We start from the raw sequence: 14742 nt of genomic DNA, 5'->3' as shown, positions 1-14742 counted from the left end.
GGACTGTATTGTTGAAATACCTTGGGGCAGAAACCCTGGGCAAAGGAGGATGAATAAAATTGCTAAAAGCAGGCAAAAGATCAAGGCATGCAAATACTGAGTAGCTCTTACAGGCACATTTTGCAAAGTTTACTTCAGGTATCACTGAAACTTCTGTTTCATCAACAGGCTTATCTTCTGTGCCATCTTCCAGCTTGAGGAAATTGTTCCAATTGCAGGGGGACCTTCACATTTTAAGAAACTTATGTCTCCATTTTTTCCAAGGTCTTCTCAGTAAGAAAAAAATAAAGCATTTTTTCATAATGGAAATAAGGCTTATGTAGCACAACCATAGCTGGTGCTCTCTCTGCTCTGAAAAGAGAATATCTGTGCAGAAAAGATCACATGCCTGAATCATGTAGGATCTTAGAGAAAGCAGAACACTGACTCCTACACTGGGTGAAGCAGGGAAGCAAAGTAGTAATTGAAATCTCAGAAGAGAAAGTTAAAATGAGCAATAAGAGTCTGGGGAAGGAGGAAAGAGAAAAGGAAGGAGGTCTACAAATGTAATTTAAAGTCATATAGTTTTTGCTTGGAAGTTCTAGAGGTGGATATTGGAACCTCCCATACACAGTAGCAAGTCTTAGTCTGCAAGTTGATTTCATTAAATTGTAGTCACATAAGCAGTACCTCACTGGTTCAAAATAATTTAATTCATCTTCCAATCTTTTTGCACTATAGTCCAAACTAACCTTAAGGTTCTCCAAAAATTCTCAATTTGTCACCTGCCTTTTGAACACAAAATGCAATATCACAGTGAACATAGTGGCAATATTTTTGAGGATATTTTCACTTGTACTCTTTGAATTTGCCGCATTTCAGTAAAATAACAAGTAACAAGTAAGCGATTAGAAAAGTGAAGCAAATGTGAGAATAAGGGTTAAAGTGCGCTAAGGTTTGCTTTAAAACTCCATAATTTTTATTCTTCAGAAGTATGATGTCATAGTGTGTCTTGTAGAACTTCATTCTATTTCATGCCTCTATTTCTTGGAATCAACATGTTTTTCTGCATTATATTAATGATATCTTCTAATTTATTTGGTCAGTAGAGCACTGGTAACATTTGTGTCACGTCATTAATGACTACATTGGATTCACCATTAAAAATCATTCTGTACCTGACCACTTTTACCCAGCTCTTCCCTGTACTATAATCCTAATTTAAAAAAACAACTTTCCCAACTTAATTAATAAATTTCTGAGTAGCACCATGTGTTTTAATAATGTTCACTTCAGTCATATTGTGGGACAACATTGTGTTTGCCTAGAAAATCAAATATAATCTTGCCTACTCAGATTATTCAACGCTTCACTATTTGCCCTAAATTATTGCAGACAACTCATTTCAAGTTCAGGGGCTTTTCAGTAATTTTTGAGAAATTACTCAAAAATGAGTAATTTCTGTTCTTTCCCTTCTTTTTACAGTGAGATACTGTATTGCCTGTTCTCAAGTTATATACCACCCTGACTTTGTTGGAAATATTTCCCACCAAACCGATCCCACCGTTTTATTCTAGTTTGTTTCAGAATTTTGGAATTAATATTTTCAGCCTATCTCAGCAGTTCTTCTTCAAATACCTATCTCCCAGATCTGTATTTTATGTTTATATCATACTAGCCATAGATTGAGGAGTATATTTGGATCAATTTTAGAATAGTAGGGAAACTCCCTTCCCTTCAAAGCACTTTGCCAAGAACAAGGTGAAACTTTGGTGGAGTAGCCAATGTGATACCTAGCCGCAGAAAGGGCCATGGAACTAAAGCTCGAGGGCGTCCTGCGGAGCAGTCAGGGGCAGGGACAGCCGCTGGGAGAGCAGCCGGGGCCGTGCAAGTGCCAGGTGTGCCACAGGATGGTGCCACAGCGTCAGCTTTGGCCGGGACTCAGCGCCGGTCAGAGCTGCGGAAACCCCAGTGCTGAAGGAAATTGTGGTGCACACTTCATGGACTGCGATGTCTGCTTTGGCTGTCCTCTGGACAGATAATTTAAATTCTACAGGCGGGCTATTTTCTTTATCTGTACACACCTGATCTTCACCCCCAAATCTCATGTACATATCTGGGGGGACTGTGCACTAAGCACAGGCTTCTCTCTGGTGAAATAGCAGAGCTCTCTTTGCCTTCCTGACTTTGATTTTATGGCATGTCTGTAAAACACATTGTGCAGACATAATTTTAGTAGCCCAACTATTGAGCTATTAATTTACGTATATCTTTTCATCTGATTCACCAAAAGCGCATTCAGTGAGCATATTCCTTCTGTTGTCACAGTGGTTAAGCCAGTCTAAGTCACTGTTGGTCTACTTGGGGTAACGTTTCAGGAGTTATGGGAGCAGTGGAAAAGCATATTTGTACAAGAGACCTGAGAAACAAATATTCCATTCCTTTCCTGTGGTATGGTTAGGTTCTTTAAATGAAGAAAAAGTAAGTTCCCAAGAATGCCTATATAACTAAGTGGTTGATGTATCTGGAGAGTGCTGTGTGAGATAAAATCAAAGTGAATTGACATTGTCAGGTGCATTTTGTTGTTTATCACAAAAATTTATCTTTTGAGCTTAAGAATAAAATTATATCATTAACTTCTCTCTTGTAAGAGCCCTGTATATGATTAGGACACCTCTGTCACTCAGGTGAAAATAGAATTGCTAATGACTCTCTTGCTTATCATCCTGATTGTGGTATTGCACATTTTTACTTACTTTGTTCATCATGATTTTTCAAGCTTAGAGGCCTTCTTGTCTTGCTTACTCTTTTTTCATTTCTGCAGTGGACATATGAATAATGAGCTATCACTTGTTTGTTCTGACTTTTATTGTAGTCTGTTGAAATTTATTCTATCTAGGCAATATTGTGATAAGATGCTGTCTTATCAAACTTCCTGATATTTTATCAAGCTGTCAAAATGTTGTCAGTTAAAACATTGTTTTCAATTCTATTCCAGAATTACTGTTAATATTTCACTTCACTTGGATAAGAATCAGACAACACAAGTGAGGTTTTAAAGCTTATTACAAAATACTTCATAAAATATGGTAGAAATAGAACAAGTGCATAACAATGGCAAACTGTGGTTTGAGTTCATACACTTAGGTATTTTTTTTTTTTTTAGTCTAATTGTCTAGCTACTCATTTGGAAAAACAGATAAGCTTGTTATTTTACTACTGATTTAGTAGTACTGCTTTGTAACTGGAGACTCCTCTTGACATTCTGTGTGAATGGTAACTATGGAAATGAGAAATTATGACCCAGAATACTGGCTGACAACATTTTGTGACAAGAATTATTGTCTCAATAGCTTTGCCAAATGTCAGCTGCCTTGTGGAATAACCCTGCACACCTGATCATGGATTGTTACAGAAATTTCCCTATTTCACCACCAGTGAAAGCAAACCAGCAACATTCCCTTCTCCATGCAGACCTTTCATTGTAAGGAAGCAATTAAAGATTTCACTCATAACCACAACTTATTACAATAAACAGTTCCTCATCTTTCTCATATCTGTTCTAAGTCTTTAGGGAGGAATTATGTTTGATGACACTTATAGACTCAAACTTCTATAGGCACAGTTACACCCAAGAAACTCATAAATCTTCATATGCAAATGGACCCATGAAACTGCTTATGGCCATGGGGCTGTGTGCTTAACCCACTTTCATCAGAAAAGAATCACAGCGCCTCACTCCCTAGGTGCTACATTAACTGACAGGAACTCAGGCAGTGGCCTCCAGGTGAAGACAATTAAACTGTCCTACCAGGTCTGGAATGTGTTGGGAGCGATTCAGTGATTGGTTGTAAAGGAAGGAAGAAAGGAATGTGTCCTGCTTTTCCTTGTTAGGGCTTGCTACCACCCTAGGCATAAGAGAACTGTTTATCTTCCTCCTGAAGGGGTTAAAAAAAGAGTTATGTTGCATGTGAAGCAGGTGATATGAACAGCTTAACCCACTTACTGTATCGTATATATTCAACAACATTCCTTTTTACAGCTTCTTTCTTTTTTAATTGTGTGGATGAAAAGTAGGACCAATCTGATCTACCTTATCATTTGCCTATAAGCTTCTGTGTCCATGTTGGAGGCTACAGGAAATCCGTGCTTTACCGCTGAAATAACAAGGAAAAAGTAGTTTAAAAAGAAATGCATTTATGTTATGCATTCCCAGCGCAGAGATATAGGTCCAGAGGGGTCACAGATTCTCCCATATTTGGTAACACTGCTGCTGCACACTGAAAATTGAAAACAGAACTTCACAAAGAGGGGAAAAAAATCAGTGGAATTTTAACTACAGCCCTGTGCATTCTGGCACCATGGTAAACCACAAAAAGCACACACAAGTGTGCTCTAATGCATTTTGAACATGTCTTCCTGTGGTCATTTTGATGTTCAAGATCATATGGTGCTGCTATTTCCTTCTCTTTTCCAATTCATTTCAGTTGTTGCACAGTGGCATTGATGGAAAATCTGTTCCTGCAGCTTGTTCTGATAAAGCCTGTCTTCCCAGAACAGATTTTGTGGCATGAGCCAGATTCAGAAACCCAGAATGAATCTCAGTACAGTAGATTTGGCTCTCAGATATCAAAACCAGCAAAGAAAATTTTAAAAATGAGTAATTCTTTGCAGTGTCTGTTTGTAAAGCTGGGAACACCTACTGCTACAGAATGTGTTTGCTAAAAATTAAGTTTCTGGAGAGGATTACAGGAGTTCATGGGAGAGGAATTCACTGAGGATTACTAGATACAGAAGTCATCCTTGGTTCAGGAAGTTTCTCAGCTGCAAATGGCTGGAAGATCAGGAAAATATTCCTGTCCAGTGTTTCATATGTTTCTCAAGCATCCATTCATGGCTATTATGAGAAGCAAGACACTGGTTCTACTGCACTCTTGGTCTTACCCAGCCTGGTTATTCCTATTTTGAAGCCTTACCTACATAAATTCTATATTCTCCGGTTTTTACTATTGAAAAATCCTTGCTTGCAAGATCAAGTACCAGAGATTATTAAAAATCCTTGTGGCATTGAGATTAATCTATAGCTTAATTTATTTCTTACCTTAATGCCTTTACTTTTGAGTATGCTAGGTCCCACCCCTTGGAGTCTGTAAGATTAGGACCTGATCTTTAATGTTTGTGTCTTTCCCTGTTACATACTTGCTGCACATGATAAATAATGTTATAAAAAAACAAATCCTAATCTACAGGACCTTTAGATATGTGAGTATAGAAGAAAAAGGGGGCTATCTTTTATTAGTCTCCTTTTGAGGCATTAGCTGCGTATGCCTACATTCTGAGCATAGCAACAAATCCACTTTAAAGACAAGATAGCTGTTTCTTGTACAGTATGTGTGCATGTGACCATAAAAAGCAGTACGTGTTTCTCCCTTTTATTTCCTTTCCAACTTGTTCTCATCAGAGAAAATCTTTGTTTCTCTGTCTGATTTTTACCAGTCTTGTTGAACTTCTGCATATCTCCTACCTTTGAAGTCCCTTAATATTATCTCTGAGGCTTTTCTTTTAGCTTTCCAGCTTGAGCCCTGCAAGACCATTCTCTGACATAGCTTTTGATGTTTTAGTAGGTCACTGACATACAGCTTTTACCTGCCATCAGACTTCAAAGCCTGCAATGTTTGGCAGCCAAGCCTGTCTCGGGCATTTTTCTACTGGTTGGGAGAAGTTACTGAAATTAGATGGCAAATGCTCTAGCAACACTGGAGTCACATTCCTACGCTGAAGATTGCCAGTGTGGCTTTGTTGATTATATGCTGCTTCATGGCTGCATTTGGCACTGGAGGCTCTCTGTCTGAAGAGGATAATCTCCAAAGCTGTTCCACAGAACAGGGTCAGGGTGACAAGGAAGGAACCAGCCCAGCTTTGTGGCCTGCTTTTGGTAAAGTCCTCAGGTTCTAGAAGAATGGAATTTTCATCTCTGTAGGCTTTTACCTACTGGGACTGCTCTTCCAAGAGCAGCTGTCAGCAGTGTCTGCCAAAGCACAAGGACTCCACCTGCAGTCATCCTGTCTTGTCACAAGGGCTAAGTCTCCTCACAGACGCATCTCATCTTAAGTGGGACCCCATCTTTTGAATCATGGGACAAGCAGAGAAACTCACAGGGCATCCCCACACGTTCCTACCAAGACAATTTATTCAGGAGAAAGCTGAGGAGGGTCTCCAATTGGAGTGCATTCTGCCATGGCTCAGGCAGTATCAGCAGCCTTTCCATTCACTAGATTTGCAAACCTACCAACTTGGATTTCTCATTCTTGCTGTTATCAAACACAGTACCATGCTGCTAACATGCCAATGAACCAGTCATAACTTGGACACAAACAAGTAGGGTTATTTATTTGTATTTCATCTTGCAGTCTTCTAGTTACATATAGTTTGGATTTCTCATTAAAACTACAGATTTGTAAATAATATTTGCTAAAAAGAAACTCCTTTTGAATAGCTATCAGTAAATTTGAGCGTTTATGGCTTTCTCAGAATAAAATGTTAAAATACTGTGATTTTCAATACAGTGAATTGTATTATATATTTTTATGCTATATACATAATCAAAAGTAACAGATATTCATACATTTTTGTTAGCCTATATCTGTAAGTATCACATTGGATTATTTTGCCTAGGCAAAATGACAGAAATAGATCAGTCCTATTACTTTAATCCTTCTCTGATTAGTATCATATTTCAAAAGATATGCTGCTCTTTTAGATACAATGTTATTTTCTCAGGTATATATATATATATATATATACACATTAAATAATAATGGTCCTGATTTTGTACATATTATTCAGTAGAGAGTTTCTGGAAGAGCAGAAAGCATTGCTTCCATTGCACAAGAAAATGTTATACAATACTAAATAACATGTTGTATGAAACAAGTCCAGAGTCTGTTCTCACATCTGGTTTTCAAATATTATATGGCCATAGCATCTGCTGTCTTGCAGCTAATCAGATTCATCATTACTATTTAAAGCAAAAACAGGAAACAAAACAAAACAGACAGACCACAGTTGGTGTTGGATTAGGAATTTTTGGGACAAGTCCAGTGAGAGACGGATGAACTATAGCACTTGGTGTCTCAGCCCATGGCCTACAGGTAATTCTGCATTAGGCACAACACTCCCTTTATTATTAACAGGAAGATTTAGGAGCCTCATTTTAGGACAACTGAGCAACTTGTGCCCTGGGCAAAGAGCAGTTAAGGTCAGTAGGAAATTCCCTTCAGGAATTCAGGTGTTGCACCAAGGCTGAGCCAGTCAGGAACTGTGCCTTGGGACCAGGCATCTACAATTGTTCCGTCAGAAACTGCATAGAGTTCACTATTTTTACTGAAGCTTTTGTACAGTAGTTCAGGGATCAGCAAACTCAGAGATATGTCTGAGGCATTTAGTACCTTGTCTTTAAAGGGCCCATGCCTGTATCTTTTCTATATTTCTATTTATTTAATGAGATCTGTTCACATGGACAAGTCTCACAACTGCATGGCAGATGTTTCTTTCCTCTGTAATTACATCACTTGAGTGGCGATCCAATATTTTGAAAGAAAGGAAATACTGACAGGTGGAAAAGGTCAGTTAGAGTAGAAAGCCTTCTCCCAGAAACTCTGTCTGAAACTCATATTCATGATCAAGAAGCATTCATAATTGTCATTGACGGAGGCGACCGGATTTTTGTAGCTGAGAAATACCACCCACAATTAAGCAAATTGTTATGCAAGACTAGGAGTAGAGCCCTCTCCTGATGCTAGTCTAGAGACATGCCACAGAATTCTCATGACAATATTGCCACAGGAGACTGATGTGCATTCACTGACACAGAAGACACTGGCAATAGCACTGTACTTTCAAAACCTATGAACACATTATAATCACTTTAGCAACTTCATTGAACAATATTATACCCTCTAGCATCTATATACACACCAGTGTTCAATAAAGTGTAATGTCATTTTAAAGACCTCCCTTAATACAGGTGATTAAAATGACTGTATCACAAAGCAGACTGTAGTACTTAATTTGGTAAGATGTTAGAAGGAACTTGACCTAGATATTCAGGTTACAATGTCCAGGATGAAAACTACTGAATGGGCTCCTTGTACAAAAAATACTTCCTCAGGTAATGTGACCAGCATAGGAAATTCAGGAAAGCCTGAGATCCAGCCATTATAGCTGGATTATGTTTTCCTAGCCTTGTTAATATTATGGTCAGATGCTGCTTTGGTAGTTAGAAAGACGAGTAATCACATAGCTCTACTTCAGCATAGAGTTTCATTATGAGTTTTAGTAAAGGGCAAAGTATATCTTGCTCTGTGTCAATGAGAATAACCTTTATTTCCCAGTCCTTTTTAGTCCTGAATAACAAATAGTGCCCATTAGTAATGCACAGGAGAATGCAGCTCACCACCTTTTCCTCACTGTATCCGAGCGCTCAGCTCTAGCTGCAGCTGAGATAAACTTGTAGCAACACTCAGGCACAACAGCTCAATTCCACCACGATTAGGTCAGTTGTCCTTACCAGCCAATATTGGTCAGCTTTCTGCTTTAACTACACTCATTAAACAGTGTTCACTTGTTCACAGCAAACATACATCATTGTATCTCAAACATATATATTGTCCTAAAAGCAGAATCTGAAACAGTTTCTTCCTGAACAAGCTACATAACAGCCAAGGTATCAGCAGTGCTGATCTTCAGCTGAATCTCTCTTTTTTTTGTCTAGGCTCCAACATAAAAATATGATCTCTGGCAACAAAACTGCATATGGAAGCCAAGTACAGTCCGTAAGACAAGCCCAGAAAACCCTGAGCCACAATGAGAAAAACCATTCCAGCTTCCCCTTAAGCAGGTTGTGAGGTTACAGCTCCTACCCCATCACAAACTGGTACACTTGGGTTTGCCACCTTCGAGGCAGGCTGTACTCGCTCTCTTGGCAAAATGATCTGAGTGAACTGCAAGACCTTTAACCATAGGGGTTCTTTTAACCTAGATCATTTTGTCAGGGCTGGATTTAAACAATTATCACACAACATCAGAGGCAGGAGAAGGAAGGAAGAGGCAAAAGCATAGATTTGGAAGTAGAAACCACTTAATCACATGTAGTGCATTTGATTGCTACTTGAGGACCTTACGTGCTCTCCCAACCTGAAATACTCTGTTCTCCCTGGCAGAGAACTATTGTTAGAGGAAAAATGGAATGTATGTTAAAAATAGTTCTGAAACTACTGAAGATTAAGGGATTTATTGCTACATTTGAATTGACTTACTGTTGTGTTAATAATTAGTCAAATCTGGGGAAGGAAAAGTTTCTAGCCACAATTTTTTTTACCTGATTTATCAAATTCTTTAAGTACTAAATACTGTCAAGAACACACAAATTAATTTTTGCTTTGAGGCTGAGAGCAGCAATAACAATAGCAATAGCAGAAGGACTTTGTGTGCTCCAGAGCAGTGAGACAGAAACCCAGCGACAGCAGGAGTCCCTTCAGCACCCTGCAGGCCTGTTGTCCCGAGGGCTTCCAGAAACTGGGTAACACTGCGTCCTATAATCGACTTCCAGCCCTTAATTCGAGTGGCAAAGCCGACAGAAGCCTCACCACAAGCCCCTTCCCCTGCGAGGCAAATCCAGCAGCGAGAGCCGCGCTCGCCCCCTCTGCCAGCTGGAGCTGCAGCCCTGCTGCCCAGAGCGCAGCCGAGCAGGAGCCGCCCGGCTGACAGCCTTTGGCAGGATACCACCTGCGAGGAGTTCCCGGCCAAACATCCTGGTCCCTGCAGAAACAGCCTGTTTCCCGGCTAACCCTTAATTGTTGGCCTTTCTCTGCCTTAAATCCTGCTGGTACTGGTAGGGCAGGTGGGGCTAACTGAGCCAGGGTGGTAGCTCCAGGCCTCCTGGCTCCCGCAGCAGCAGGTCTCTGTGCCATAATTACTGTTGGTTAATAGTGTGTTTGGCAAGCTGCGAACCTTCTGGAAGTCGTTCCCTTCGTGCAGTCTTTCCTTTCATTCCTCACCACCCACTGTTGTCCTTGGCAATTGCTAGTTAAGGTGGAAGTTTCTTAAGAAACTGCTTGTTAAACATTTGGAAATAGGGTGCTGTATATGCTAGTGGCAATCCTTTTCCCTGCAGGATTAGCAAATGGAGTTGTTCTGTGTCCAGCTGCATTTCTCTTGTTGCGCTTCTGGCTTTGCATAATGTTTGAGGAACAGTTTAGGATGTTATGTAGCTCATCTAGAGCAGGGCAGGATGCCATATAAAAGAGGGAAGACCAGGGAACAAGTTTTAAATTAGGACAGTTGATGTAACCGAAAAGAAAAAGTCAACAGTTTGGGGCACCAGGTCTGATAATAACTGCTCTGCATTAAGCTAAAAAATAGCTAGATCATCTGAGAGAAAAGGCAGATAATAATTGTGAAATAGAGGAGACATTAGTGGAGAAGAGGGCTATTAGCAAGGGCAGAGGTGATTGAGTGAATATCTCCCATAGCAAGAGACCTGTTCATCACATTAAAAGCACGGAGGGATTATCTTGGGGGTGAATTACAATGAGCCATTAATGTCATTATTAAGTACATGCTAAAGCTATGAATTTCATTTCCCTTGCTCATCTTTGTGGTCTGCCTTGAAGACTAGCACTGAGAAGAGAGAGATGGCTGATCCCTGTGTGAGTGGCACATCTGCAGGAGATGGGGTGCTCCTGTTCTCTATCAGTTGGCTCTGCAGGTTCATACCAGTCTGTAGTGGCTGCTGTAGTTTCACCCACATAGCTCCCCTAAGGGCATCTGCTGCACTGACTGAAATGTAGGGTGTTCTAGGAAGTGTGCATGAATCTTTTATCTTGATGGGTTCTCAGGTAGGTGGGTGGTATTTATTACAATGCAAAAGATCTTGTGAGAGAAAAAATAAATTCTTTTATAAACCGTCAGTAGATGCAGTAGGGCCGGGGGAACAATTTTTTGAATTTTTAAAGAATTTAAACAAATAATTTTCAGGTTTGAGTTCTAGCTATTCTTCAATAACAGTTCACTTAAAATATAGCAGTGGGCAGGTTTTATTTTACTAAAAATGTCACATTATTTTCTTAAACAGAAACTGAGTCTTGAATGGTTTTCTGATATGCAGATTGTGTTGGCCTTTTGCAGGAGTCTATATAGAGATTCTTGAAAAGAAATGGTTTATGGAAATACTTCTTGAGAGCAGAATGTTACTTGTTGGAATGCAAGCAGAAGGTAGAAACTCCTACCAAGTTACCTCTCTAAGTAATTAGTTAAAAATAATTTAAAGTGATGCTTAGCATGGGGCCAGAGTTGGGTTTCTTGCTGTTACTTCACTTGCCGATGTGGCAGGTAACAACAGTAGCAAATATTCAGCTCTGTACTGAATGCTTATTGATTGCAGTTACTTATCTGCTCATAATTTATGTCTTCCAACTAGTCTAGAAAATCTGGCACTTCTGCACATAGAATAGAGACAGTATTTTGAAACTGATTTTTTAACAGAAGTTACCTTCCCAGTTCTAGTTACATGAATGCTGCTATCTAGAAATGTTTCTTCTCTAAACAGTAATTGGAGGCTGCAATGTAGAGCAGTTTTCATCAGGTGTTTCTTTGGATTTCTGCGTGAGTAAAGGGAAAAAACAGGACTTGGAGTTTGGGGGTTTTGTTGGTTTGTCTTGTTTAATTGTAACAGAGATATGCTATAGCTCTTATTTCACTGTGTGCACATGCTCTATCAGGAAAAAAAAACATGTTAAAAGAATCATAGAAGTGACTCTTACAGAGTTGGACATTTCACTGGCTGCTCTCATTAAAATTTTGCATTTTTAATGCAAACAAATTCAATTTTCCTGTCTCTTCTTGGGGACTACACTGTTGAGACACTGGCCTCTTATTGCCCCAGTCTTCACTATTTGCCCAATAATTTGCCAAATAGTTCATTCACAGTAAACTAGGATAGTTGGATAAAGTACAGAAAAAAGTGACTTTAGGCAACCTTTCACTTGCTCTTCTGTTAGTGCCCTGAAGGCTGCATTAGTGGTGCTGTAGACTACATTTGGCTAAAGAGGGGCATTGCCCTGTGGACGAGTAAAGGGTGATCAACATACAGCCGCTGTCAGATCCTTAATCCTCTTCCCAGTTTATCTGCTGCAGCAAAAGTTGTGATGCACACCTGGCCTTTTATGCAAGACATATTTTCTTGAAGGCAGATCTATTATTTCCATTTCTCTTTCATGTAATATTTTCCAAGGCAGTTTAGGGGGCAATGAACACTGAACAGTCTGAGAGATGGTTGCAGCTGTTTTGTGCTAGATTTGACTCAGGGGGAGTGCAGACAATCTGTATTCAATTTGGCAGCCAAGCTGAAAATGGGGAGGGAAAAAAGCTCTGAACAATGAAAATGCAAAAGGACAATTGTTTGTTGTTTTACTTTGAGGAAAACCCAAAACTTCGCTTAATATTCCCATAATGCAGCATGTGGGCTCAAACCCTTTTTTCAAAAGATGTTTGAAGCTAGGCCTCCCACAATGTAGAACACTTTTGAGTTTTAAATCAAAAGTAACTGAAAAAAATATTTCAAAAGCATAAAAGCACAAAACCCATATAATTCTAGTATTTCTATTTCTTTGTCACTTTCAATTTTACATCTAGAACAGATTTTTTTTTTTTTTTTGGCAAATAAACAATTCACTAATAAATGTGCTGAATTCTTGTATGGACCCAGATTAGCTTAAGTGTGAGTTGGCATGAGAGAGACAAGCCTATGAGGGGTTGGAGCATAAGAAGTGTATATTTACTTCAGTGGAGTATATATGTACTTGGAAGAGCTGAGTTTATTCTTCCTAGCATTTTCTAAAATGTGTCTGGGAATGGTGTAATTATGGCAAGATAAAGTCACTTCTCTTTTCATAAAGAGTGCCTGTAAGGAACATAGACTCTGCTGTAGCTATAGGCTTTTCTTTTGAACAAAGGTTTGGCTCACCAAATAGTATCCACTGCATTGTATTGTATCTATTGATAAGTATAGGTGGAATTTCTTGTTTATCTTTTTTATTGTTTTCGAACACTTATCTAATGGTTTCAATGAGTTTTCCCACAGTAAACCTTTCTTTTTCTGATGATGTGATTGTTGATTGTACTATTTAACCCACATTCTCTAACAAACTTCCTTGTTTTCACATTAAATTAGTTTACAATTGTTTACTCTGGCCTGATTTTGACACTTGAAGTATTGATTACCTGAATGCTCAAAGTCCTTTTGAAGGTTAGAGTATTGTTTTCTTTTTTATTTTTTTCCCCCCATGCTTAGAACACTTGAAGAATTTATAACACTAGATTTCTAAATTTACATCACATGTCATTTAGAATTTTTCAAGGTGAAGAAAAGTTTTTGAACCGTGCTTAACATTGATGCTAGAGATAAGAAATGTCACAACTTGTTTTAGTTTAATTGTTTTCAGGTTTTATGAATTCCAAAAGAAATTTAATAAAATTCTTCCAGTAGAATAAATAATGGAAAATATGAAAAGGAAGGATGAAGGAAGGAGAAGATTGGTGTTCTAACACAAAATCCTGCATGGGAGTGGCTGGGAAAGGAGGCTAGAGCAAGGATGGGGAAACTGAAGATGTAAAGCCTGAAACTGCTAGGGTTAAGGAACTGGTCTGAGAATTAGATGCAGGGGCCTTTGATACATTTTTTGAAAGTAAGTCCTATTCCAGACTTTGGGCATTGGATCTAAGATTGCTGAATTAAAATGGCCTTTTAATAATGAGAAATAAAGTGCAGGTTTGTGGTCCTGCCTCTAGAAGATGGAAAAATTACTGCTGCCATCAAGCACTGTGAGATGATGTAACAGAAGTCTACTCAGGTCTAAAGGTCGTGGTGTTGCTGGGATCTATCTGAGTTTCTGTATGATGATGCAAATTTCTGCTTTTCAAACTTCTCTTTCCTCTTAACCAGAAAAAGTGCATATATCTGCACATGCAACTAAATGCAGAAGATAAATTATGCCAAAATTTGGGTTGTCTGGGTAGCTGAATCCACGCCTATGCTGGGGATATAGTCTGAGGTTATATAGTAATTTTGTTACTGCTTTCATTTTCAATAAGTAGCCAACAGACCTCATCCAGGAATAAAAGTGGGCTAGGTATAGTAGAGAGTGTGTGTGTGCCCGCACACGTTACTCTCCCACAACAATACTGGAAGCTGTACAATTAATGGTAAACTGGATCCAGGCATAAAAAACGTGGGAGGTTGAGCATGAGAAATTTATTCTGCGCTTTGCCACGGTGTTTGTGTTTCTTGTTGGCCAAATCACTTAAAAGCAAAGCCTGTTTGCTAAACACCACGCAGCCTGAATTTGGACTTTTCCTCCCTTTTGAAGCGTGTTGTGCGTACAGCAGTGGCTGCAGTGCGGCTCCTTTCCCCGCGGAGCGGCGGGTGCCTGCGGCGGTGCGGTGCGGTGCGGTGCGGTGCGGTGCGGTGCGGTGCGGTGCGGTGCGGTGCGGTGCGGTGCGGTGCGGTGCGGTGCGTCCCGCTGCTGCTGCTGCCGGTGCGGCCGCTCCCGCCGCTCGCTCCGCGCGCCGCACCTGCCGCGCCCCGCGCGCTGCTCCCGCGCACCGGCGCTCGCGGAGTTCGGAGGGCGTGTCCTGCGGTAGCCCCGCCTCCGCAGCAACCGGCCAATGGCGGAGCGCGGGCGGGGCCGGGGGCGGTGGCGACCC

The sequence above is a fragment of the Fringilla coelebs genome (assembly GCF_963513975.1).
Source record: "Fringilla coelebs genome assembly, chromosome: 9".
Lineage (NCBI taxonomy): Eukaryota > Metazoa > Chordata > Aves > Passeriformes > Fringillidae > Fringilla > Fringilla coelebs.
This window is presented reverse-complemented; position numbering follows the sequence as displayed.